This window comes from Hyperolius riggenbachi, chromosome 5, assembly GCF_040937935.1.
Source record: "Hyperolius riggenbachi isolate aHypRig1 chromosome 5, aHypRig1.pri, whole genome shotgun sequence".
NCBI classification, from domain to species: Eukaryota; Metazoa; Chordata; class Amphibia; order Anura; family Hyperoliidae; genus Hyperolius; species Hyperolius riggenbachi.
In genome coordinates, this window is record NC_090650.1 from 64927704 (window position 1) to 64954267 (window position 26564).

Genomic DNA, 26564 nt, shown 5'->3' on the forward strand with positions numbered 1-26564 from the left:
GGTTAATATGAAAATTAATTTATACCTTTCTCTGTAAGACATAATTAAAGTCTAGAGGAAATCAGAGGCGTAATTGAAAATGAGTAATGAGTAAGCTGGATGTTATGGAAAAATTAGTTGTTTAATTAAGAGAGGAAGTCAGTGCATCCAGGAAAAAAAATTATGCATGTCACCTATGGTACAATTATATTACGCTGATAATGCTTCAGCAAGAGAATAGGAAAGAGAAGAGAACAATGAAACAAGCAAGTTCCATTACCTCTGCCACAAAATATGTTGTTGAATTAACTAGGTTACTAAAAAGTTTCAATTAAGAAAGCCCAGAAGAAGGCTGCGGATGCAATATTACTATGTGTTTCAGCAATGTATGCTTCATAAATACAATTTAATTACACGTTAGAAAGGAGGCGACGGTGCAGGTGCTGTTGCTGGTTTTATAATTTCCTCTTACATTATAGTGTGGTTTGCCTTCTTACAACAGAAGGTATTTGCGATAATTCAGCTTTAAGTGTGTAACTATGGTCTCCCACAATGCACCACTGATGAATATGCAAATTATCTCTTTATACCCCTGAAGCCCTGAAGCCAGGCTTACATCCAGAACCATATAGCAAGCCTATAGCTTATAAACTTTACGGAGCCACATCAAACTAACATGCAGAGACAGCCTGTCTTGACCATTTGATTTGACCCTTTAAAGGGATACTGTAGGGGGGTCAGGGGAAAATGGGTTGAACTTACCCGGGGCTTCTAACGGTCCCCCGCAGACATCCTGTGTTGGCGCAGCCACTCACCGATGCTCCGGCCCACCTCCGGTTCACCTCTGGAATTTCAGACTTTAAATTCTGAAAACCACTACGCCTGCACGCCCGTGTCCTCGCTCCCGCTGATGTCATCAAGAGCGCACAGCGCAGGCCCAGTATGGTCTGTGTCTGCGCAGTACACTCCTGGTGACATCAGCGGGAGCGAGGACACGGGCGTGCAGGCGCAGTGGTTTTCTGACTTTAAAGTCAGAAATTCCAGAAGTAAACTGGAGGCGGGGCCGGAGCATCGGTAAGTGGCTGCGCCAACACAGTATGTCTGCGGGGGACCATTAGAAGCCCTGGGTAAGTTCAGCTCATTTTCCCCCGACCCCCTACAGTATCCCTTTAAGGGCATAAAGATACAATTTGCATATTCAGCAGAGGAGTATTGTGGGTAACCACAGTTACACACTTAAAGCTGAATTATCGCAAATGCCTTCTGTTTTAAGAAGGCAAACCACACTAAGCATTGCTTTTTAGTAGGAGGGTTTTTAGGGTACATATTTTTTCGGCACCGCTCAGTTCAGCGCGGGGAGGGCCGAATCACTGCTCTCTCCACTGCCGCTAAACTCCGAGGCGACGTTAAATTTTATTCCCCCTCTGAGTTGTCGCAACTCGGAGGGAGATGTAATTCGTGGTACGAATTAGGGAGATGTAATTACCACTATGTGGGGCGCGCATCATAGCATTGCTGCTATGACGGCGCCCAGTTTCTCCGCTCGGCTCTCAGAGCCCCGCGCTGAAATGAACTGATCCGGGGGTTTTCTGTTTTGGGTCACCCCGAGCTTCTTAGGTACTCTTACATTATAAAATATCATCAATATAGATGAGATGCACTGTACAATTATTTTTGAGTTTTGATGTTATTAAAAATGTTCCTTCCAGGTCAATTGGCTCAAATTTCCAAAACTGACCGTAAGCTTAAACCAAACCCCAAACTGCACCCTTAGCAACAGTACTCTGTGTTCTCTGTTAGGGCTACTATTGCTTTGAGATGGCCCAGAAACTCTCATTGTGTTGCATGAATGCCAAAAAAGTCATTGATACTTATATTCTGTCTCATTTCCTGATTTTATTAACTTCTTGTTAAACAGGGCTTCCAGATTCCACCGTTAAGCCCTCCAATATTATTATGTCCTCTTCCTTCTGGGAACTGGAGATGGGGAAGAGCCTTGTGTCTTTCACTTTGGGACAAGAATGCTATTAAAAGGAGGAGGGAAAGGAGAATGCTTTTTGGTACTCCCTTATTCATGGTACCCTCCAGTGTTCAAAACCAAGTGGGGTTGTTTTGCTTAAGGACCGAACCTCATACTCATTGGATCTCTTTTACTGGACAATACTTAGCTGTTTGGGGTTAAAGGGTTAATAAGACTCAGTAGGCTCGGAATCTTGCACAGTTTATTATACATATTTTTTTTAATTAGGAATCCCTGGAATTTTCTTTTGATGGTGGGATATGATGCCCGTGTGTAATCCATAAAGAAAGAATTGGTGGAAGTTAAGTTTTTGAGATGAAGATGATAGGATGGGATTAGTAAGTAAGTGAAGTTGGGGGCATCGACTACATATGATTATTACCCTTAATCATTATGCTTGACAAGCTGGGTTTATAGTGTTGTTATTGATATTGATCACTATTTCAGGCAGAGAAGTGAATTGATGCAGTGGAAAAATAATCAGGTCTGTCTTAGTTATGATAGGAAACAAGGGGGCATGAAAGAAGAATCAGTATGAAGGAAGTCAAGGATTAGGGGCATAAGGTTAGTAAGGGGCATCTGAGCCAGTTGTGTAAAAAGGGCACCTCCATAGACTTCAATGTTATTTGCTGCAATTCTTGGCTATAAGGTGGGGAAAAGGGTGCCTGATGGTTTTTTTTCAGCTATTGAAGAGAGCACCCTTTTATTGCTGAGATTTTTTCAGCTATAAAAGGGCACTGGATATATCAGAGATTTTTTTTGGCTATAAATGGGTGCCCTTTTATAGCTGAGATTTTTTTTTTGGCTATATAAATGTGGCTACAAGATCGGTTATACCTGCAGAGGACTAAATTAGGTTATAACAGTTAATTTAGTTATATCATTTAACTATTTCAGCCGCCCAGACGTTATCCTCACGTCCAGGCAGCTGCTCTGATGCGGTGCCGTGCTTCGGCGCGCACCCGCGCACGATCACGGGCGCGCCCTTGTGTCCCCATGCTGTTTCCCGGTAGCCCTGTAATCAGTGAACAGGAGCAGAAAAAACGATAGTCTCTTATCAGAAGCAGCGATTTTTCTGAAAAAAAAAGCTCCCCGTCCTCCTTATGCTTCCGGGAAACAAGGAGGACATTAAAAAAAATTAACTCAATGTGGCCATCTTGTGGCCAAATAGAAAAACTACATCTACATAACTTTCTGAAGGCAATTTACACACATTTTAACATTTAAAATTAACTTTTTATTTCCCACACCAAAACATTACCCAAATAAAAATTTTAATGGAAAAAAAAATTACAATAAAAAAAAACGTAAATAGTTACCTAAGGGTCTGAAATTTTTAAATATGCATGTGAAGGGGGTATACGATGAACATTTTTTAAATTATAAGCTTGTAAATAGTGATGGACGCAAAACGGAAAAAATGCACCTTTATTTCCAAATAAAATATTGGCACCATACATTGTGATAGGGACAACATTTTAATTGTGTAATAACCGAGACAAACGGGCAAATAAAATACATAGGTTTTAATTATGGTAGCATGGATTATTTTAAAGCTATAATAGCTGAAAACTGAGAAATAATGAATTTTTTCAATTTTTTTCATAATATTATTGTTAAAATGCATTTATAAAAAAAATAATTCTTAGCAAAATGTACCACCTAAAGAAAGCCTAATTAGTGGCGGAAAAAACAAGATATAGATCAATAACTTGTGATAAGTAGTGATAAAGTTATTAGCGAATGAATGGGAGATGAAAATTGCTCTAAAGGCATAAGGTGAAAAATCCCCACGGGCTGAAATGGTTAATTTGGTGATATCAGTTAATTTGGTTATATTAGTTCAAAATAACATATATGTTAGAAATGTGGCGAAGATTGGGAACCACCATTGGCGATTAAGCTTAGGCACCACCAGGAGGGGTTAGGATTAGGCACACCAGGGGTTTTAGGATTGGGCACCACCGAGGGGTCTTAGGGCTAGGCACCACCAGGGGGTGTTAGGGTTAGGCACCACCAAGGGGGGGTCTTAGGATTAGTCACCACCAGGGGGTTCTTAGGGTTAGGCACCACCAAAGGGGGTCTTGGTGTTCTGCACTACCAAGGTGGGGGGGTCTTAGGGTTTTTTTTGGCTATATCACTTTTCTCAGCTCTATCCAGCACACTTTGATAACCAAAAAGAAAAATCTCAGCCCTTTTATAGCCCCCAAAAATTTGGCTATATCCAGCATCCTTTTATAGCCAAAACCTCGGCTATATCTGGCGCCCTTTTTACTAGGCACCCTTTTCAAATGAATGCTAGTAAGGTCAGGAGCAGAGAGATAGCTTTGTGTATCTTCTAAGTGGTATTATCATCCAACCCTTATATAATTTAGGAGATTAGCATTAAACAAGCAGTTTTTGTGGAACACATAAAACATTGATCAACAAACATCAGAAGAAAGCTGTGATCAGAGGTAATCAGTCCGCTCTTTCAACATTTTGTCCAGATATATTATTTAGTTCTCCTTCATGGAACGCTCTTGGAATTGAGTAATGAGGAACATTACTTCGCATTGTTTTACAAAGGAATTTTACTTAGGAAGGAATTATTTGTATGCCCATCGGAAACGTCTGCGCTGCCTGTCGATTTTGCATTTTGCTTCTAAAATCACTTTTGCCCCGGGTGTTTCCTCCAGACTTGCATCTTAATTGTTGTTATTTGGCAGCATGAAATATTGATGACATTGGTCAAAAAGATTGACAGCTGCATGAATTGTTATTAACCAGCCTGTTGGTTGTAGCTTAAAGTTCAATAAATACCAAGATAAAGCATAAGCCCCAGGGGAGTCTGTCTTTTCTAAGCAGCTAGAATTAACTATTCAATGACTTTATAAAGCAAAGAAGTTTTTCTTTGTGAGAGTTGCAAGATCAGAACAAATAGATCAGCATGGAGCTGTTTTCAGTTTGAGTTAGGAGAGTATATTTACACCTTACATAACAATGAAATGTATTTTACTTAAATACACGTAGAAAACCCCCAGCAGCAAGATGCACAACATCCCCTATAAGTGTGAGCTTTGTTTTGAGAGTTACAATCGCTATGGGCTTCGACTGTTGGAAGAAAGACGTTGTGTTTATTGTCAAAAATAAACTTCTTTTGAGGAAAACAAATAACGTAGGCTTTATGTGTTGCAAGGACTTTAGTCAACACTTTCACCCCTTAGCAGCCAATTTATTTAGAGGCTTGCAAGTGTTCCAAGCCAATTAATTTTAGCACATTTTTTATTTCTTATTTGTTACATTTCCTTGCTTTAAATTAGTACTGCTGCAATGTGTATTTATGGCCACTTGTCACCAGAGGGCAGTGGGAGACAATAACAGATGACTTCTGCTTTCAGTTTCTATATCCTCCTCTCTGCAAGGAGAGATCAAATCATTCCAAAGAATTTACAGCACAATGAGTTCTGCCGACTGAAGTCAAAAGCATTGCACTTATCTCAAACGAGATTACTCTATTGAAGCTGCTAATGGGTTAATGGCCATTGTGGTGAAAGACTGTAAAAGTTGAAATGGATATGTGTTCCTACAAATATGTAGTATGTCCACAAGCAAATTGCACTTTAACCTCCCTGGTGGTAATCCCGAGCTGAGCTTGGGCTAGCCGCCGGAGGCTCAATGCAAGTGAATGGAGGCAGCAGGGAGCTTTTACATACCTCCCGGGCGATCCAGACATCAGTAGCCATTCTATTTCCTGTCCTCGGAGGCTCTGAGTCACTGTGGTGAGATCACCGTCATTGATCTCACCAAAGTGTTACAGCGCCAAATGGTGTATGGAGGTAAAATTGCAGCGCTGGAGCCCAGGGAGGTGAATGAGAGCAGGGGCTGCTGCTGGCTTCCTGGCAGCATGATTGTTTCCTGATTTTTAGGGTCTGAAATGTTCAGAAAAGACCCTAAAATCTGGAAATAATCATACCGCCAGGGAGGTTAAATAACTTACTGTATTTCCTGTGTAGATGTCACTTAAAGTAGTTATTATAAATCTGATGGCCCTGACACTCTTGCAGACAGTTTTTAAACTAGTTCCTATTCTCATGGTGGATTCCAAGGCTTTATTTATGCTTTTCAAATGCAATACCTGAAAGCTGGCAAAGACTTTAATAGAGATGACGACCTGCCTTCTTCCTAGTGTGCCAGTATCCTGGCGTCTGGACTGTGCCACTGCCTTTCACAGAGCACTTTTGAAAATAAAGCTTTGATAATTCCTCATCCAAAACCTGTCAGTAAAAGGTCCAGATCCATTACATCATAATACCTAAGTGACAGCTACATAGAAGGCAAGTAATTTACGGTGTATATCCCCTGTATGTATGTATGTATGTTTACCTATAAATTTAAAATGTTGAAGTTTTTCACCATAGTGTCCCTATAACCTCTTGCCGACCATGTCACGCCGATGGGCGTGGACGCGGCAGCAGCCCCAGGACCGCCTAACGCCACAAATGAGGAACACAAGTTGTTCCCTGCTTGGGTCAGTAGGAGCTTTTCCAATGAAATGGTCCATTGCCAAAAGTCAACAAATTTTGCCCTATGAGATAAAATATGAATCTGCAAACAAAGGTATAAGTAATATAACACTGAAGGAGCCACCCAAATGCATAAAACAATGGAAAACGGTTCAAAAAGGAGTGTAAGAGGTTGGCTATTTGGCTTACCTCCTTCAAACAATTTTGGTACCAGTGTGTTCCAACACTACTTTCATGCATGCAGAGGGGGTGGTAAGCAATCACAAAAAGTTGGGACAAAGGTAGAAACAACAACAACAACTTTCCATACTTGATCAACCTCCATTGATGCAGAACAGCTGTAAGTTATCGACCCATTTCTTGTTTCCTGCAAAAGGCTTTTTCGTATAATTCAGAAATGTACATCATTTTCCAACTTTGGTAAACCTTACCCTTATCTTTACCTTCTGGTTACCTTCTGGCAGTTACTTCATCACTTACCTTTGTACCACTTCAAGTTTTTAAACTGCTTGATATATATATATATATATATATATATATATATATATATATATATATATATACATACAGGGGTTGGACAAAATAATGGAAACACCTTGAAAATCGACAAAATATAGTTTAATATGGTGTGGGTCCACCTTTTGCGGCTATTACAGTCTCAATTCTCTAAGGTATTGATTCATACAAATTGTGAATTGTTTCAAAAGGAATTTTAGCCCATTCTTCAGTTAAAACACCCTCCAGTTGTTTTAGAGACGATGGCGGCAGAAATCGACTTCTTACTTGAATCTCTAATAACGACCATAAATGCTCAATAATGTTGCGGTCTGGGGATTGTGGTGGCCAGATGAGATGCTCAACTTCATTAGAATGTTCCTCGTGCCATTCTTTAACAATTCTAGCTGTATGGATTGGGGCAATATCATCTTGAAAGATGGCATTCCCCTCCTGAAACAGTTCTTGAACCATAGCATGAACTTGGCCTAAATAGTCTCGGCTGTTAATTCTTCCATGAAGGGAAATAATTGGTCCGGTGGATTTCAAAGAAATAGCACCCCAGATCATCACAGAACCCCCCACCATGTTTTATGGTTGGGAGAAGGCAGTCTGGATAAAATGCTTCTTTCGGCTGTCTCCAAACGTACACTCAGCCAGAGGTTGGAAATAAGGTAAACAATGATTCCTCAGAGAAAATCACATTTTCCCACTGCTCGAGGGACCAATTCTGGTAGTTTCTACACCACTTTAAACGCTTTAAAACATTTGTATTTGAGAGCAGAGGTTTTCTAATTGCAGTTCTTCCGTAGATTCCAGATTTGTGCAGCTCCCGACTAACAGTTTTTGTGGAAACTGGGTTCTGTAGGTGTTCATTCAGCTCTACAGTGATTTTAGGAGCCGTGGTTTTGCAAGCTTTTCTAACAATTCGATTTAGAGTCTGATGGTCACTCTCAGACAACTTTGACTTTTGGCTACAACTCTGCTTTGCTGAGGACGTTTTTCCTTCTCTTTCAAAGGCAGTCATTACTTTTGAGACAGTACCGCAGGAAATGCCAAGCATTCAGACAATTTCTGTTACATAGCACCTGCCATACGAACAATTTGGCCTCTTTGAAAGTCTGAGATATCTACCATTTTTATAAATTATAACCTACTTTGGTTTAAATATCTGTAAAAAAAACAATTATTTTAATAAAACATTTCAAATAACAAAAATAATAAACAAAATGTTCTTAACATATGTCAAGTTTTGATTGCTTAAAACATGTTCAAAGATTATGATGCCAAAATGTTAGGTGCTTCTATTATTTAGCCCAACCCCTGTGTGTGTGTATATATATATATATATATATATATATATATATATATATATATATATATATATATATATATATATATATATATATATATATATATATATATATATATATATATATATATATATATATATATATATATACTGTGTATATATATATATATATATATATATATACTGTGTATATATATATATATATATATATATATATATATATATATATATATATATATATATATATATATATATATATATATATATACTGTGTATATATATATATATATATATATATATACTGTGTATATATATATATATATATATATATATATATATATATATATATATATATATATATATATATATATATATATATATATATATATATATATATATATATATATATATATATATACAGTATGCCGTTAAAAAGCTTTGAAACATGTTTAGACAGACATTTTATACATTTTATTCCCGCTAGCTTGAAAAATCTTAATGGCGTGAGACTGCCGTTGGAGTGACAGTGCCTGTAGCTATATCTCCTTTTATCATCATTGGAATCCTTAGAACAGACATATGGCTAATGCTATCTTTATTTCATTGCCGTGTCAAAAAAGCAGATGTTCTCCTGCACTGAAGGCAGGAATGCATATATGTGCTCATATTTTACAGTTTCCTATACACATCAAATAAATTCAAGAGGGATTCTGAAAACTAAAGAAAGATGAAATCATTGTCACTGATCTTTTCGAGTGCTCATCCATGGTTTAGTGTGGCTGTCTGGTCCTGATTTTGCTGCAGAATTATTTGGGGCAGGCAACATCCTGAAAAAGTGCTTACAACAACTACCTACCAACTAACTACAACTAACTACCTTATTGTAATGAACTTACCTTCCAGCAGCAGGTCCCGCGGCGTCTCCGGTGTGGTTCGGTCGAGCGCCAGGACCTTCGGGTCGCGCACGAGTTCTGATAAGCCTTATAGGCTTAGGAGGAGGGTTTAGAGGTGTCAGCAGGTGATGTCACTAGGTGACATCACCAGGTGGGAGTGGTTGCTGATAGGGAATTCTTGTATTTAAGGCCAGAGCATTCATTGCTCGGCGACCTTGATACTAATCAGTTCGCTGGTTCTAGGTCTAGCTAGCTACTTTGAGCTACATTGATATATTGTGTAGACGCACAATATATATGTACTCCAGTTAGTCAGTCGTTTGTTATTTTCATATATATTCTTGTTATATTCTTATTGAACATCTGATTGTATATTACTCTGTGTACCGACCTCTTGCTTGCATTTTGACCTCACTCCTGTCTAGCCCCTCTGTACCGCTGCCATCTGATATACGTTACCGACTCGGCCTGTCCCTGACTTTGTTTCTGCCTGATCCTCTCAATACGACTGACATCTGATTTACGTGTATGACCCTGCTCGATTATTGACTACGAATTAGCTCAGTGACTCTATACTTTGATATATCTACTTGTGCACAAGTTCTGACCGATCTAGACTACGCCTTGTACTATTGTTATGTATTTATCTGTACATTACGTACAAATGTTATGTATTTATCTGTCACGCACCAGTGTAATACTTATATAAATTAACCACTTGCCGACCGCACGCTTATACCGTGCGTCGGCAAAGTGGCAGCTGCAGGACCAGCGATGCAGTACTGCGTCGCCAGCTGCAGGCTGATTAATCAGGAAGCAGCCGCTCGCGCGAGCGGCTGCTTCCTGTCAATTCACGGCGGGGGGCTCCGTGAATAGCCTGCGGGCCGCCGATGAAATAATCCGCTTTGTTTACATTGTACGGCGCTGCTGCGCAGCAGCGCCGTAAGGCAGATCGGCGATCCCCGGCCAATCAGCGGCCGGGGATCGCCGCCATGTGACAGGGGACGTCCTGTCACTGGCTGCACAGGACGGATAGCGTCCTGTGCAGCCCGGATCACCAGGGATGAGCAGGTAGGAGAGGGAGGGGGGAATTTCGCCGCGGAGGGGGGCTTTGAGGTGCCCCCCCCGCAACATGCCTGCAGGCCGGAGCGATCAGACCCCCCCTGCACATCATCCCCATAGGGGGGAAAAAAGGGGGCGATCTGATCGCTTTGCGTGCCCGCTGATCTGTGCTGGGGGCTGCAGAGCCCACCCAGCACAGATCCCAACAAACAGCGCTGGTCCTTAAGGGGGGTAAAGGGTGGGTCCTCAAGTGGTTAAGTAAGTATGCCTAACACTAACGTTTAAGATAATCTGTACGGTGGAAATCCTATAATAATAAGCATACCATTCTGTTCATTGGGATCTCCTTTGCCCCGATGCTCCTTTTCTGCCTCTCCCCAAAAAACATGGCCGCCAATCCGGAAGTGATGTCAGGGCAGAGCAGGATGCCCGTGTGTTGTGGCCACGTTAATGAATTACTGTATACTGCCCTACAGTTTGCATTACAAGTTTATATTGTTGCTCAATGAATTCAGAGGTTTTGCAAGAATGCATACATTCTGCCTCTTGACTGGAATCCTGGAATCCGACTCCCTCACTGCTGTTTGTATGAGATGAGCGTCTGCGCTCTTCACTGATCACAGCTGTTCAGGACCTCACAGGCAGCTCTATCAGCCTTGCAGACACGCTGTGAGCAGGGAGGCTGTCTGTGAGTGAAATACACAGCAGATGGGAGCTCGCATAGAGGGGGCATGGAGGGGATGTGCATAATGCTTCTTCTTGCTCGACAAGCCTTGACAATGGCAATAAAAGTGGAATATTAGAGAGAAGGGGCAACTACAAGAGGCTGCAGTTAGCCACATGAAATCAGATCGGGTATTGCAGGACGTAGGAATGCAGAAATAAGGGTGTACACTTTGTTACAGAGTCTCTTTAACCTTTACGCTAACTGATCACACTAACAAGCCCAACATTCAACCCTTACACGTACGTTAAACGTTAAAATGTGAGTTTAGGCAGTTTCCTTCAATATGCATATACAAGCACATTATTAACTCAGTATATTCAAATATGGAGATTTTCGTTTTTACGATTTTGGATTTTTTAATTTTTCTAATTTCCGATTTTCCAATTTCCAAGGAGTATTTTGTCATTTTCTTGCATAATCTGATTTTTTGTGGAAAAATTCTGCATTCTCTGATTGGTCTAATGCTTCCGAGTTCTGTGATTGGGCTAAAATTACTGTAAGAGAGGAGAGGGCCAGCACATACCACAACAGGCTGCATCTGAAATGACCAACAGCTCACATGCTGCACAATCTGCACAGTTCACATTTAATTCAGATGCAAAACATATGCATAACTACTATTACTTACTATGCAAACAGGAAACTCAGGAGTACGGGCTGGAAGCAGCAAACCTGGTAGTTACATACTAGCAAAATAAGGAGAAAAAGGGGGGGGGGGGTGTTGTGCATCCCTAAAAACATGCTGCAATTGACTGGTTAATCGTTCAGGCATGCACCACCTCTATTAGGCGGAAAATGCATGCCCTGCATCCAAAACAAATGCTACATTTATTATACTATGGAGGAACTTTGGCTTCCACTGTAGTTTGCATGCACTGTGTAATATACTGGACACTTGCACCACGGTGAGGTAGACCTCCGGACAAGTGGCCTAACCTAAGTTAAAAACAACATATGTATAACCCTGGGAGCAGCTAAGCAAAAATGTGTAACTTACATTTTAATGGACAGCGAGGAGAGGGCCAGCGCATACCACAACAGGCTGCATCTGAAATGACCAACAGCCCACATGTGCAGCCACCTCTAATAAGCTATCCGCACAATTCACATTCAATTTAGAAGCAAAACATATGCAATATGCAATTGCAGCATGTTTTTAGGGATGTGCAATCCCCCCCCCCCCCTCTTTTCCTAAAATTACTGTAAATCAGATCAGAATTAAGATCAGAAATGCAGATTTCCGATTGGAAATGTGGAAAATGAAATTCTGCGGAATCCGCATGAGCATATGAGCATCCCTGCAATCAATCATAACAATTGGTAGCAGGAAAAAAGGGCGCCGGCTGAGGGTGGATGAAAAGGGCACCGACATAGACTTTAATGCAATTATCGTTAATACAGCGAAAGACGCAGAAAAAAGGGCGCTGCCATAAATATCGTTAGCAACATTAGAGCATTAGAGTTTTTGAAGTATGTTATCGTTTTAGAAGCTTGCAAGGTTATAGTTTTTGTCATATTATTTCACTTGTATGTACAGATTTTACGTTTTCAAAGATATTATAATTTTTATGTGTAAAAGGGTGTTTCTGCAGAGGGAATGGTTAAGGTTAGGCACCACCAGGGGCTGTGGTTAGGGTTAGGCACCACCAGGGCGGCAGTTAGTTTTAGGCAACACCAGGGGGCTGGTTAGAGTTAGGCACCACCAGGGGGGTGGTTAGGGTTAGGCACCACTGGGGGGTAGGTTAGGCCCCACCGGGGAGTGGTTAGGGTTAGGCACCACCAGGGCAGTGGTTAGTTTTAGGGAGCTTTCTGTGTGAGGGTAGGGTTGGGTTCAGCTGTATTGCTAAATTATATAACGATATTTAACATTAATATATTTTCGTTATTATTTCTCGTCTGTTTTTACAGTGGTATTTATCGTTAACCATGTTTGATCATTTGATCAGATTTCGTTATCAACCAGTGCCATTTAATTATCCAGCCGGGCCCTTTTTTTACTGCGCCCTTTTTTCATGCACGCTAAAAATTGATTCTAATTCTCCGATTGAAAAATGTTTTATAATGAATTGTATCAGGTGTGGATCCCTTTACAGTGAGAACAAAAAAGGAAGAAAGGAACACAGCCTAGTTCCTAGCACTAAGTAGGGTTGTTCTGTATAAATGTTCTGTGTCTGTGTGTCTGTTCTGTGTCTGTGGTCATCATACATACACATGTTTATCTCTTTGTATCAATGCCACTTCAGGTGCCCTTTAACTGCACATCTACAGTCTGACCTATGCACAAAAGAATCACAAATAGATATAATAGGGAATTTTTTCACATGTTACTGTAGACTAATTGTCATATTTTACATTGCTGCCTGTTATCCTTATTTAAATCTATTTTCAATCATCCCTGTTTATAAAACAAAATTCAGTCAGCTCCCTAAATCACATCCCTATAAATGTTACCCTGTACTCTATTAAAAAAAAGTTTTTTATAACGATACAAATAAATCACAAGAAGTATTACAGAGAGCAGGGCTTGTGTAAAACAAAAAATAATATATTGCATCAGAGATCTGAAGTGCCACCGTTGAGAAAAGCATCCCCCAATTGCCAGAACAACTCCTTCTCATAGTTTATATTGCTGCAACTAGCAATCTATCACAAAGTCCCATACCGCTAAACACATCTAACAAGCACATCATCACTCCAAGCGGATTGTCATCATGCCATCAGATAGCTGGTGAATCATTTTCATTTTACTCCCAGTGGAAAAATACAGTGTTCAATGGATATTGACACTCCTTCAAATCAACATAAAAACAGCAGGTACAAACATTTTTTACTGATCCGCCAGGAGAGGGTATCTTTGAAGGCCATGGCTGTACAAATAAAAGTTTTGCCACTACTTTGGCCTGATGGCGAGACTGAAAATTTAAACAGCAGTTGAGATTGAACTGATACTCCTGTTGTTGGCTGATGCTGGTGCTTAGGAGATTCCAGAGAAATACTAATGCACTTATCTTCCTTACTGCCTTGAGTACTGGTTATATTCTTTATTTTTGGGTTGTTTTGCTGACTTCTAAGAATGGTTGAATTGGCTACAATTTGATTTGTCATAGGGTTCATTGGAGTTGAATCACTAAAAAAAAAATACTCTTAAACTGCGCAATTAGCGCAAGTTTGGATTACCAGTATTTACGCAATTTGCGTAACAAGTTGCATAAATTGGGTAACATGCTATGAACATGCATTACTTATGTTGTTTGTTACTCAAACAATATAAGTGAGGCATGTATATAGTACGTTACGCAATTTACTTAACTCACAGCGCAAATTGCATAAATGCTGGTAATCTTAAAGGACACCCGAGGCGAAATTAAAATAATGAAATAAACAAACGTATCTATCTTTCTTCTCCTAAAAATGGCTTTTTAAGATATTCCACAGTTTTATTTTATGTTTAAATCTCCTTTTTAAGTTTTAACTGTTATATTGTTTTTGCTCAATGACACATTCATTAAAGTATGCCAGAGCTGAAATCTATGAACTATTGAACCTTTTTATCTCTTTCCTGCTCCCAGAAGCCATTTTCTGCTAGGAAAGTGTTCTATATTTGGAATTTCTTATCAGTGAGGGTCACACTGTAGTCACTTCCTGTCTGAGTCAGGACTAAGTCAGCCACTTACATACCTGATATTTAACTCTTTCAGGCAGAGAAAGAAAACAAGGAACACAGCATAGGTATTTGTGTGCTAGACATTGTACATACCCAAGTCCATCTCATCATGTCACATGTCACCTCGGGTATCCTTTAACATGGTCTATCTGCAATGTATTTGTTATATGAGTAAATGTATGTAAGGCCATAGAAAAGTAAAATATTGAAAGCTTACATGGTTTGAAAGTTTTATCTATCTAATTTTAAAAAACTGATTTTTGGCAAACAGAGGATGCCAATGAAATGAAAATTCAAATAATTCACAGTTAATGCAAATTTATGGTAATTTTATGAAAACGTGTGCCAATTAAAAATGGGCCAATCACATGCAGCAGGGCCATTTCCAAACAGCATACATTTGCAAAGAATTACCATAATATTTGCATTACCTAATTAAATTATTTGCTCCTCACTGGCCAACCTTACTGAGGACCCATCACTAAACTAATGCTAACCTGTACTTTTACCTAGAAATGGAAAATTATTGCATTCACCACGCTATATAGGCAAATGTTTACACTTTAAAAAACATTAAAAGTAGCCTCTTGTTTTTGACATTTAAAGTTCATCTAATTCAAAAGTAAAAAAAAATTACAGCAGGACTAGTTCTGTGAGCTCAACAATGTTGTGCCTCTCTCTCTCTCTTGTCCATATTAGATGCAGGGTGGGGTTAAACCCATGCCATTAACCCTTCCGTCACTTGTATGAATTGGAGTATATATATACCTACCCTATTGCCATTGTTTTAATGTGTTAGTGCCTAGGTTCTCAACGTGTGGTACGCGTACCCCAGGGGGTACTTCTGATGGTTCCAGGGGGTACTCAGGCTTGACATACTTCACCAAGAATAACAAATTTAGAGTTTTAGAAAATGATAAATCTAACTTAAACAACACCAAATCAGTATTTTATCTAATTAAAAGCAATAGTAAATGCTTTGAAATTGTTTAGGACCAATTATCATGTGCTACCATTAAATATATATTTGTCAAGGGGTACTTGTGATAATTTTGACTATACCAGGGGGTACTTGGTGAGCACAGGGTTTTAAAAGTGGTACATACCAATAAAATGTTGAGAAACACTGTGTTAGTGTATTTAAGTTTCATTTCTATTTAAATTAATTGTCTAAAAATGAGGTTGAAAAGAGAAGCTACAAGATCCAGCTCAATACAGATGTAGAATGCACAAAACATTGCGTATTAGTAGGGGTTGGGCACAATAAAAATAACACCTTAAAAATCAACAAAATATATTTTAATACTGTCTAGGTCCACCTTTTGCGGCAATTACAGCCTCAATTCTCCGAGGTATTGATTCATACAAATTTGGAATTGTTTCCAAAGGAATTTTAGACCATTCTTCAGTTAAAACACCCTCCAGAAATCGACATCTTACTTGAATCTCTAATAACGAACATAAATGCTCAATAATGTTGAGGTCTGGGGGTTGTGGTGGCCAGATGAGATGCTTAACTTCATTAGAGTGTTCCTAGCACCATTCTTTAACAATTCTAGCTGTACAGATTGGGGCATTATCATCTTGAAATATGGCATTCCCCTCCGGAAACAGTTCTTGAATAGAGATGGAGTGAACCTCAGATTTTAGGTTCGAGGTTCGTGAACTTCCGCAAAGGGTTTGCAATCCTGCGAACTCGGCGAACCGCAATAGACTTCAATGGGCAGGCGAACTTGAAAAACTACAAACACTGTTTCTGGCCACAAAACTGGTGGGAAAGATGTTTTATGGGGTCTAACACCTGGAGGGGGCCATGGCAGAGTGGGATACATGCCCAAAGTCCCAGGGAAAAATCCGGATTTGATGCACAGCAGGGTTTTAAGGGCAGACATCACATTGCATTGCTAAATTGGAGGCCTAAATTGCTTGAAAACATCTTTTGTGTTTGTATACATCAATCAGGAAGTGTAATTAGCGTACTACTTCACACTGACAGACCAAACTCACTGTGTAACGCACCTCAAACAGCTGTTTGTGTAGTGATGGCCTTTACAATTACTGCGGTCACACACAGGTATGCAGCGTGGACTGGTGGTGGTATGGTCTTACACAATTCAATGAGCGGCTTTCACACACCCGCAGGTACAGAGTAAATGAATAAATGCAGTGACTGCTGCTGGTGGTGATATATAATACAATTACTGCGGTCACACACAGGTAAAGGTATGCAGTGTGGACTGGTGGTGGTATGGTCTTACACAATTCAATGTGCGGCTTTCACACACATGCAGGTACAGAGAAAATGAATAAATGCAGTGACTGTTGCTGCTGGTGAGGTTATATATAATACAATTACTGCGGTCACACACAGGTACAGGTATGCAGCGTGGACTGGTGGTGGTATGGTCTTACACAATTCAATGTGAGGTTTTCACACACACGCAGGTACAGAGAAAATGAATAAATGCAGTGACTGCTGCTGGGGTGATATATAATACAATTACTGCGGTCACACACAGTTACAGGTATGCAGCGTGGACTGGTGGTGGTATGCTACTACACAATACAGTACAATGTGCAACTGGCACTGTCTGTCACACACACAGGTCCAATCATGCCAGTGAAGTATACAGCAAATTTGCTGGCCCTGGCTGGCACAGTATTAATTAGCAATTGCAAGGGGCGGCTGCAACACACAGCAGGGCTGTATAATGCAGTGCAGTGGGCCACACACACACACACACACACACACACACACACACACACACACACACACACACATAAAAAACCAGATCACACAATAACAGTAGTTCTGAAAAGAACTGTTTGGGTGGTGCTTCTCAGCAACAAATAGCAGCTAGGTGCAAGCTACAAGAGCCTAACTACGCTTTCCCTATCTCCAGAAAGCACTGTCCCTTCCTCTCACTATAGCAAGATCAGCAGACTGAGATACTGGCCCGACGTTTTTTATAGGGGGGGACGTGGGTGCAGGAGGGAGTGCAGTCTGATTGGCGGCCATGTGTCTGCTGACTGTGATGGAGAGGGTCAAAGTTTAGCCCAAAGATGTGGTATAGGGGGTCGGGTCGAACTTGCTATGTGTTCATGGTTCGCCGTGAGCTCGAACCACCGAGGGTCGAGCGAACAAGTTCGCCGGCGAACCGTTCGGGCCATCTCTATTTTTGAACCATAGGATGAACTTGGTCACCCAAAATTCCTAAATAGTCTTGGCTGTTATTTCTTCCATAAAGGGAAATCATTTTTCCAGCGGATTTCCAAGAAATAGCACCCTAGATCATCACGAAACAGGTTTTACGGTTGGGAGAAGGCAGTCTGGATGAAATGCTTCTTTTGGCTGTCTCCAAATGTACACTCGGCCGGAGGTCGGAAATAAGGTAAACGATGATTCTTCAGAGGAAATCACATTTTTCCACTGCTCGAGGGACGAATTCTGGTGGTTTCTACACCACTCTAAATGCTTTGAAACATTTGTCTTTGAGAGCGGAGGTTTTCTAATTGCAGTTCTTCTGTGGAATCCAGATTTGTGCAGCTCCCGACAAACAGTTTTTGTGGAAAAAGGGCTCTGTAGATGTTCATTCAGCTCTGCAGTGATTTTAGGAGCCGTGGTCTTGCAAGCTTTTCTAACAATTTGATTTAGAGTCCGATGGTCTCTCTCAGACAACTTCGACTTTCGGCCACAACTGTGCTTTGCTGAGGACGTTTTTCCTTCTCTTTCAAAGACAGTCATTATTTTTGAGACAGTACCTCTTGAAATGCCAAGCATTCGGGCAGTTTCTGTTACAGTAGCGCCTGCACCCAACAATTTGGCCTCTTTGAAAGTCTGAGAGAACTGCCATTTTTATAAATTATAACCAACTTTGGTTTAAATATCTGTAAAAAACAATTATTTTATTTAAACATATCAAATAACAAAAACAATAAACTAAACTAAAAAAAAATAACATATGTCAAGTTTTGATTGCTTGAAACATGTTTTCATTATTTTGTCCAACCCCTATATATATATATATATATATATATATATATATATATATATATATACATATATATATATATATATATATATATATATATATATATATGTATATATATATATATATATATATATATATACACACAAATGGAAGGCTGCACCAGGATTCTAATGATCTTCAACATGGCTCTGTATGGCAGAACTTTGAGCAGTCTGAAGTGCAAAAGTAAATGGTTAAAGATCGTCACAGATTATTAAAAACCCTCTGTAGAAAATTAAAAAAAAAAAAACCTCAGTGAAATTAAATATTTCAAAGTAATATTTAATCACGCGAGTCAATATTAAGTCTCGCATATTGCAGCAAACACTATTATTAAACCACCAACTCAATTAATAAATACCATTCTAAATTGCATTTTGTAATTGTATTTAACCCCTGCTAACGTGCTATTAGGGAGAGTAAAACATATTGATAAACCTAAACTGAACGATATTTACCATTTGTATGCTGCCAGTAATGTGATTTCACTCCTTTGTACAAGCAGCAATACAAGACTTTACAATTCTGCTGTTTTCTTAGTTTGTGCCACAGCAGTGACGTAGCCACACCTAATAGGGCCCCATAGCTAAATTTTCATGGGGCCATCATATCTAGGCACTCTTGAGCAATGCTGCCTGCCCCTACCCAATGAATATGAATTGATTGAGCAAGGTACATTCTTATGCAATGCACACAGGGAATTTTCCATGAGCACTGAGACAAAGTCAGAGAGTGGGGCAGCAAAGCAAAGGTAATAGCGAACACATCAAGTACTATCTGGTTCCCCTCTTCTCCAGGGCCCCATAGCAGTTTCGGATTTTCAACCTTCATCAGACTTCAATCCACAATGAAGTCTGATGAAGGCTGCAAAGCCGAAAGCTTGCTCACTGTTATTCTTTTAAAGAAAATCTGAACTGAAAATTAAAAGTCAAAATAAGCATACACAAGTCATACTTACCTTCCATGTAGTCTACTCCTCAGTGTCTTTCTCCTGTCCCGCGTCCTGTTTGTTCACTGTGATCAAGGGAATTTTCCGTCCTCCATTTTGAAAATAGCCATTACACAATAACAGCTTTCTGGTCAGCACACAGTTAACTGTAACATTGCCCACTTGAGCCATAGGGAAACATGGACATTACCTGGTACATTAGTTTTCCTCTCAGCTATAACTGACAGCAACTGATATTTTACTGACAGCAACTGATATATTTCAAATCTGACAAAATATTGTCAGAACTGGAAGGGCTTATTGTCAGAAGAAAATGGTGAGCTTCTGAGAGGAACTGATGGCCAGGTAACTATGTAATGTTCATTTGAAGTTACCTCATGTGTTTATTTTAAATAATTTTACTCAGTACAGGTTCTCTTTAAGTTAGCCAATAAATGGTATCAACCTGATTCAAAACTTCTTGCTTTTACTGATGGCTAACACAGTAATATAATAATAGTATACAGTATCGTATAGTATATAGTATTATAGTAGTATGTCAGGAACATTAGGTCACTTCCACATTGGAGGGTCATCCTATATGTGTCCTTCAGCTGAAGCGTTTCTACACAAGCCTTGTGTCTTCCTATGCATTGTTCAGTGGCAACTTATGGGAACTGTACCTCCTGGATTATGAAGAGAAAAGGGGGAAGAAGCACCCAATGGATATCAAATACTCTATAATACGCAGTTTTCAGTGGCACTTTATTTGGCCTGAGTAAGTGGGCGAGTTCCCATGAAATGTGTTGCCTGTGCTTTGTACTAATAAACAATTCATCTTATGTGAATTTGTCGTCCTTGAGGTAAGCCACCTCATTTTCCTTATTTAATTGCTTTTACAGTATTTTATATCCATTGGGTGCCTCTTCCCCCTTTTCTGTGTCTCACTCCCCCTCCCCCTAGTGAGGGGAGTTCCTTATACCTGACTCCAAGTGCAATTCCCCCCCCCCCCCCACACGGGTGATCAGAGTGCAGGCAAATTTTTCAAGAGAGTGACCATTTCTAGGATCTCTGGTGTACACAAGTGGAGTCAGATTGATCTAACTCCACCTGCCTGAAGTGGTAGGTTGCCCCTCGTGCAACCCACCTTTGTGAATATTTTCACCTATTTTTCGACACATCCATCTACTTTGTGACATACTGCACCATTTGGGCTCCAGTTGTCTTTGTGTTTTCTGCTTCTAGTGTTTTACACTTCATCTCTCCCTGAATTATGAAGCTCATCTATAATAGTACCTTAGGAACATCAGGTCACTTCCACAGTGCTGTATAAGCAAGAATCCCTATCTCCTTCTAAGGTCCCAGTTCATGCATTCAGACTCTCAGTTACTGGTCCTATCTTGTCTACCAGTTCTCCAGCTTTTCTGCTGGTTATCTGATAAAGATGAACTACCCCAAAATGCTGGAGTGTTCGAGTTGTAGCTCGAAACCTGGTCTGTGTATTCTCTGTTCATTTCCCCTTTGTCTGTACTTTATCTAGCATCTGTCTATAATGTATTATCCTTTGTGTCCACTTTATGTTTAGGTATGGTAGTTACTTTACTATTCCTTTTAGATCCAAGGTGACTGCCAATCTCTCAGTTATCTTTTTTTAAAAATGTTTACTTGTTATCTTAGCCTAGATAACCCTGTTCTATGATATATTTTTTATATACTGTATATTCTGGCATATAAGACTACTTTTTAACCCTTGAAAATCTTCTGAAAAGTCAGGGGCTGTCTTATACGCCGGGTGTCATTGATGCCGGGTGATACGCCCTATCATGTTACCAACTCTCAGATCTTGCTGCTGAGGGCTGAAGTGAAGCGGTGCAGGTGCAAATGTGCGAGATCTTAGAGGCAGAGCAGGAGGTAAATAGGATACAAGGGTGGGCAAGAAGGGTGAAAGAGGCTTGTTTTATGGGCACAGTGGGATCCATTCTTCCATACTGTTCTGATAAACAGAAAGACAAGGAGAGCTGACCAATCAGCTTAGGGAGAGGGAGAGCTGACCAATCAGCTTAGGGAGAGGGAGAGCTGACCAATCAGCTTAGGGAGAGGGAGAGTTGACCAATCCAACCAGTCAATCGTCTATATACTGGGTACCACATACAGTACAGCACCAGTATAGGATTTTTTAATTTTTATTTGGTGTGCGTTGAGTATATCCCAAAATTTTAACTGGAAAAATTGGGGGGTCGTCTTATATGCCAGAATATACGGTACTGCCAGATACTAATGTTGTATGTTATTATTATTGTTATTTAATACTAGTGACCTTAGCCCATTTAAAAACGGGCAAGGTCTGTCTCCATGCACCTGTCGCTCGCATGCGCGCACCCGCCCGCCGCACGCACACGCCCACCGCACACCCGGCCGCTTGCTCACACGCCTGCCTGGCTCCCTGGTCCCGTCCCTGTCCTCCTGTCTGTGTGAGGCTGGGTCCGTGCTATGCACATGCACAGTAGCAAAAAGCACGGACCCAGCTACACAGAGACAACTGTCCCTGCTGTACGCAGGGACAGTTGCCTATTATTATATAGGATGAGCCTGTAGTGGTACTGGTGGTGGATGTATGTATGAATGCTATTTGAATGGCTTTTAATCTACTACTACTTTTTCTATGCATTTTATATATGATATAGTGATATTGACTGAAATATGGAAGAAGAAAAAAAGGGGTGTCTAGAAAACTAGAGAAGGCTCAGCTGAGGATTTCTTCAGTATTTGAAGGACATTTTCACATTTGAAGGTTGAGACAAAGATGTAAATGAAAATGATAAAGATTTATTATAAGGCAGAGCAGAAATAAAAGGTAGCAAGGATTGTAAGCTGTGCATAAGACGGCAGTGCGTGTCATACTAGATAGCAGAGAATGAAATATAGACTAACTGGGTATATTATGATAGGTCAAATTATATGCTTACCTGAAGAGGTGGCTTTTTAGATTGCTTGCAGAGGTTTTACAGTGCTGCCCATAATTATTTATACCCCTGGCAAATTTTGACTTAAAGATACTTTTATTCGACCAGGAAGTAATTTTTTGACAGGAAATTACATACTATAGGTGTCTTCCAAAATATAATAAGACGATGTACAAGAAGCATTATTGTGGGAAAAAAAAACATTTCTCAGCTTTTATTTACATTTGAGCAAAAAGTGTCCAGTCCAAAATTATTCATACCCTTCTCAATAATCAATAGAAAAGCTTTTAGTGGCTATTACAGCAATCAAATACTTCCTATAATTGCAGACCAACTTTTTGCATGTCTCCACGGGTTTTTTTGTCCATTCATCTTTAGCAATGAGCTCTAAATCTTTCAGGTTGGAGAGTCTTCTTGCCATCACCCTGATCTTTAGCTCCCTCCACAGATTCTCATTTGGATTCAAGTCAGGACTCTCGCTCTGGGTACTTTCTGCATGGAGTTTGTATGTCCCCTACTGTGTATCTGAGCACTGCCGTTTCCTCCCACATCTCAAAAGTAATTATAACTTTTTTTTCATCATAAAAGATTTTATTGAGCAGATGTTAATTACAAAAATTCAAATAAACTTGCAGTTGAAAAGCTATGAATCTTATATATGACTACAATATATGTAAGATAGCAAATGTATTACAGTAAACATTAGGAACGATAAAGAATAATGAGAATAATATTTAAATTACTATAAAACCTAAGAACCCGGATTAGTTGTTTTAGCTAAACCTGTGACAGGTAACGACCAACTTTGGGATCGAAAGTAAGTGTCGAGGCAGGTAGCCCATCAGGCTTACGACACTTATTAGTACTGTGACTTTGTTGTTAGAGTGATAGCAACAATTCTATAAGGGTGACTCAGGGCCGGCCCGCTCATGAGGCGGGGTGAAACATTTGCCTCAGGCGGCAAACTTCTAAGGGCGGCACCCGCCCGGGGGGCAGGCTGCCAAGCCAGAGGGGTAGCGGGCAGGTCGGGGGTATTGGGCCTAGCGGTGGGGAGGGGGGTCGGACCCCCCCTCCCTCGCCTGGGTCCCCCGATCTGCGCTCCCCTCCAGCCTGTAATTAGGAAGCCGCTGCCAGATCGTAAGAGGCACGGGCGGGGAGGACTCACCTTTTCCGCATTCCAGCGAGCGCTCCACTGACGTCACTTCCTGCATCGCCGCCCACTGTATTGTAAATGGACGGCGATGCAGGAAGTGACGTCAGTGGAGCGCACGATGGAATGCGGATAAGGTGAGTCCTCCCCGCCCGTGCCTCTTACGATCTGGCAGCGGCTTCCTAATTACAGGCTGGAGGGGAGCGCAGATCGGGGGACCCAGGCGAGGGAGGGGGGGTCCGACCCCCCTCCCCACCGCTAGGCCCAATACCCCCGACCTGCCCACTACCCCTCTGGCTCGGCGGACGGCCCCCCCGCACCCACCCACGGACGGGGGGGGGGGCGGCGGCGGCAGCAGCTCTCTCCTAAATTTGCCTCAGGCGGCAAAAAGTCTCGGGCCGGCCCTGGGGTGACTATTCATCTACATACAACTGAGGTAATAGCTACTAGGAGGAATGAAGAGCATTAGTAGAGAAAAGAGCAAGAAGTAGGATTTGATTAGAAAAAGAGAAAGAAGAGAAGAAAAAAGGTACCGACAAGGCTAAAAGTATAGGGGTATTAGTTCACCAAGTTAAAGTGGTAATTGGCTAGCGTAACTCAGCCAGTTTTTTGGAAGAACAAAATGATTGTGATCTCCTAATGTCCTGCTTCTTATTTAGTATTCCATCGAGATGTTTCTATTAACCACAGGTAACACTTGGGTTATGTTGATTTACGTGCAGCGTTAGACAACGCAACGTGTGCACTGTGAACAGGGCATTGATTTTTCAATGCAGTGAGTTATTCTGCGTCAAATGTTGTTTTAACGTGCGACTTTAACATCGCACTGTGAAAGAGGCCTAACTGTCTTCCGCCTAAGTTGGGCCTAGACTATGATGAACATATGACTATGGTAGGGACAGTTAATTGACACTGCTGTAAACTCTGTACAGCACTGCAGAAGAAGTTGGCGCTACATAAATACTAAATAATAATATATGCTCACATTTGCCCCATTTACTTTTAGCAGTGCTCAAGCTGAAATACTTGTTACGCCTGATGAATTTTAATTATTTTATTTGCTCACCATGAAGTATTCAGTCAAAAAAAAAAGAAATAATGCCAATTTAAGTCAAATCTATTTATGAGCACTGCAAGGATAGACGTAATGGTAAATTAATCTTCAAGCTGCGTAAACCTTCTTAAAATAGGTTTTCAATATGGCTTGGTAATGAACTATTGCTATCTCCGCCGAGCAGACCTATTTAAATAACCAGGCCTAAAGTTGGTTAGAATAATTCTGTAAATTCCACTTGCAGGGAAAGTGTCTTCACTTCCATTTGCAGGCACAGCGGCACTCTGTCCATAACCCACCAAACAGATGACATGAATCAGACATGAGTTTTACATGCGCTCCCATGACCCCCTCTCTGATAATCATAATAAGGTCACACCGCCAAGAATCAATCATTTCTCATAAAGGCATTAGTCTTCAGATTAATCCACAATATTACTGCTACAAGTTGAAAAGGCAAGAGGACTCACGTTGTGGATGTCAAAGACTGTTTACGCCTCCTTAAAAAATATTTCCCATGGATAATAAACAAATTTTCAATCTGGTGAAGCCATGAATTGGCAGTCTTCACGGAAATTAATTTAAATAGATATGACTGTGAGGTTGGGATTGTGAAGATTAGACTCCTGTAGTTATAATTGCCCGTTCAGTTCATCGGCTGTTCTGTCACTCAAGAGAGGCACATCTGCATTACTGACTCTAATCATAGTCTATTGCTCACATCAAATTTCCACCTTTCCAAACATCTTTTTTATAAGAATGTTGGCTGTAACTGTCTTTTTGTTAAAGAGGAACTGTAGAGAAAGTAACTTAAAGGGGCACTAGGGTGAAAATGTGTACAATTTTAAATATGTGCAAACATAGACAAATAAGTATGTTTTTTCCTGAGTAAAATGAGCCATAAATGACTTTTCTCCTATGTTGCTGTCACTTACAGTAGGTAGTAGAAATCTGACAGAAGTGACAGGTTTTGGACTAGGCCATCTCTTCATAGGGGATTCTCTGCAAGGCTTTTATTTTTTATAAAGATATTCCCGAAAAAGAATTTAAACAATGATGCTGGCCAGCTTCCCTGCTTGCTACACAGTTTTTGGCAGTTGGACAGAGCAACTGCCATTCACTAACTGCTTTTGAAAATAAATAAATAAATCCCTAAGAATCCCCTATGAAGAGATGGACTAGTCCAAAACCTGTTGCTTGCGTTAGATTTCTACTACCTACTGTAAGTGAGGGCAACAATTTATGGCTCATTTTACTCTGGAAAAAACGTACTTCTTATTTGTCTATGTTTGCACGTATTTTAATTTTTACTATTTTTCACCATAGTGCCCCTTCAATGAATACAACTTCTTATTTTTTTTTTTTTTTTTTACAATATTTATTTATAAATATCAGGGCAGGGCAGGGCCCAACTTACAGCTTTTTCTATTTAAAAAAAATAATAATAATTGCATGTGGTCCCACTCCCCAGTGTATTTTAGGTGGGTGCAATGCAAAGCCAACCTCAACCCAAAGGTCAAATAGACAAACTGGAAAGATCCAAACAACAAAAAGCTCTATTCTGAAACCAATACATTGCTAGTGTGTCGTGCACCTACTGGCACTTATTTTTTGCAAATTGAGTTTCGTGTGTAGCACATGATCCATCATGTTTTATAACAAAGGGAATGACATAAAAACATATATAACACTTGGGGCTTGATTCACAAAAGAGTGCTGTTAGCACGGGCGTTTTCGCGCGAATTTTCGCATTGCGCGCGATCGCGAATTTTCACGCGAAA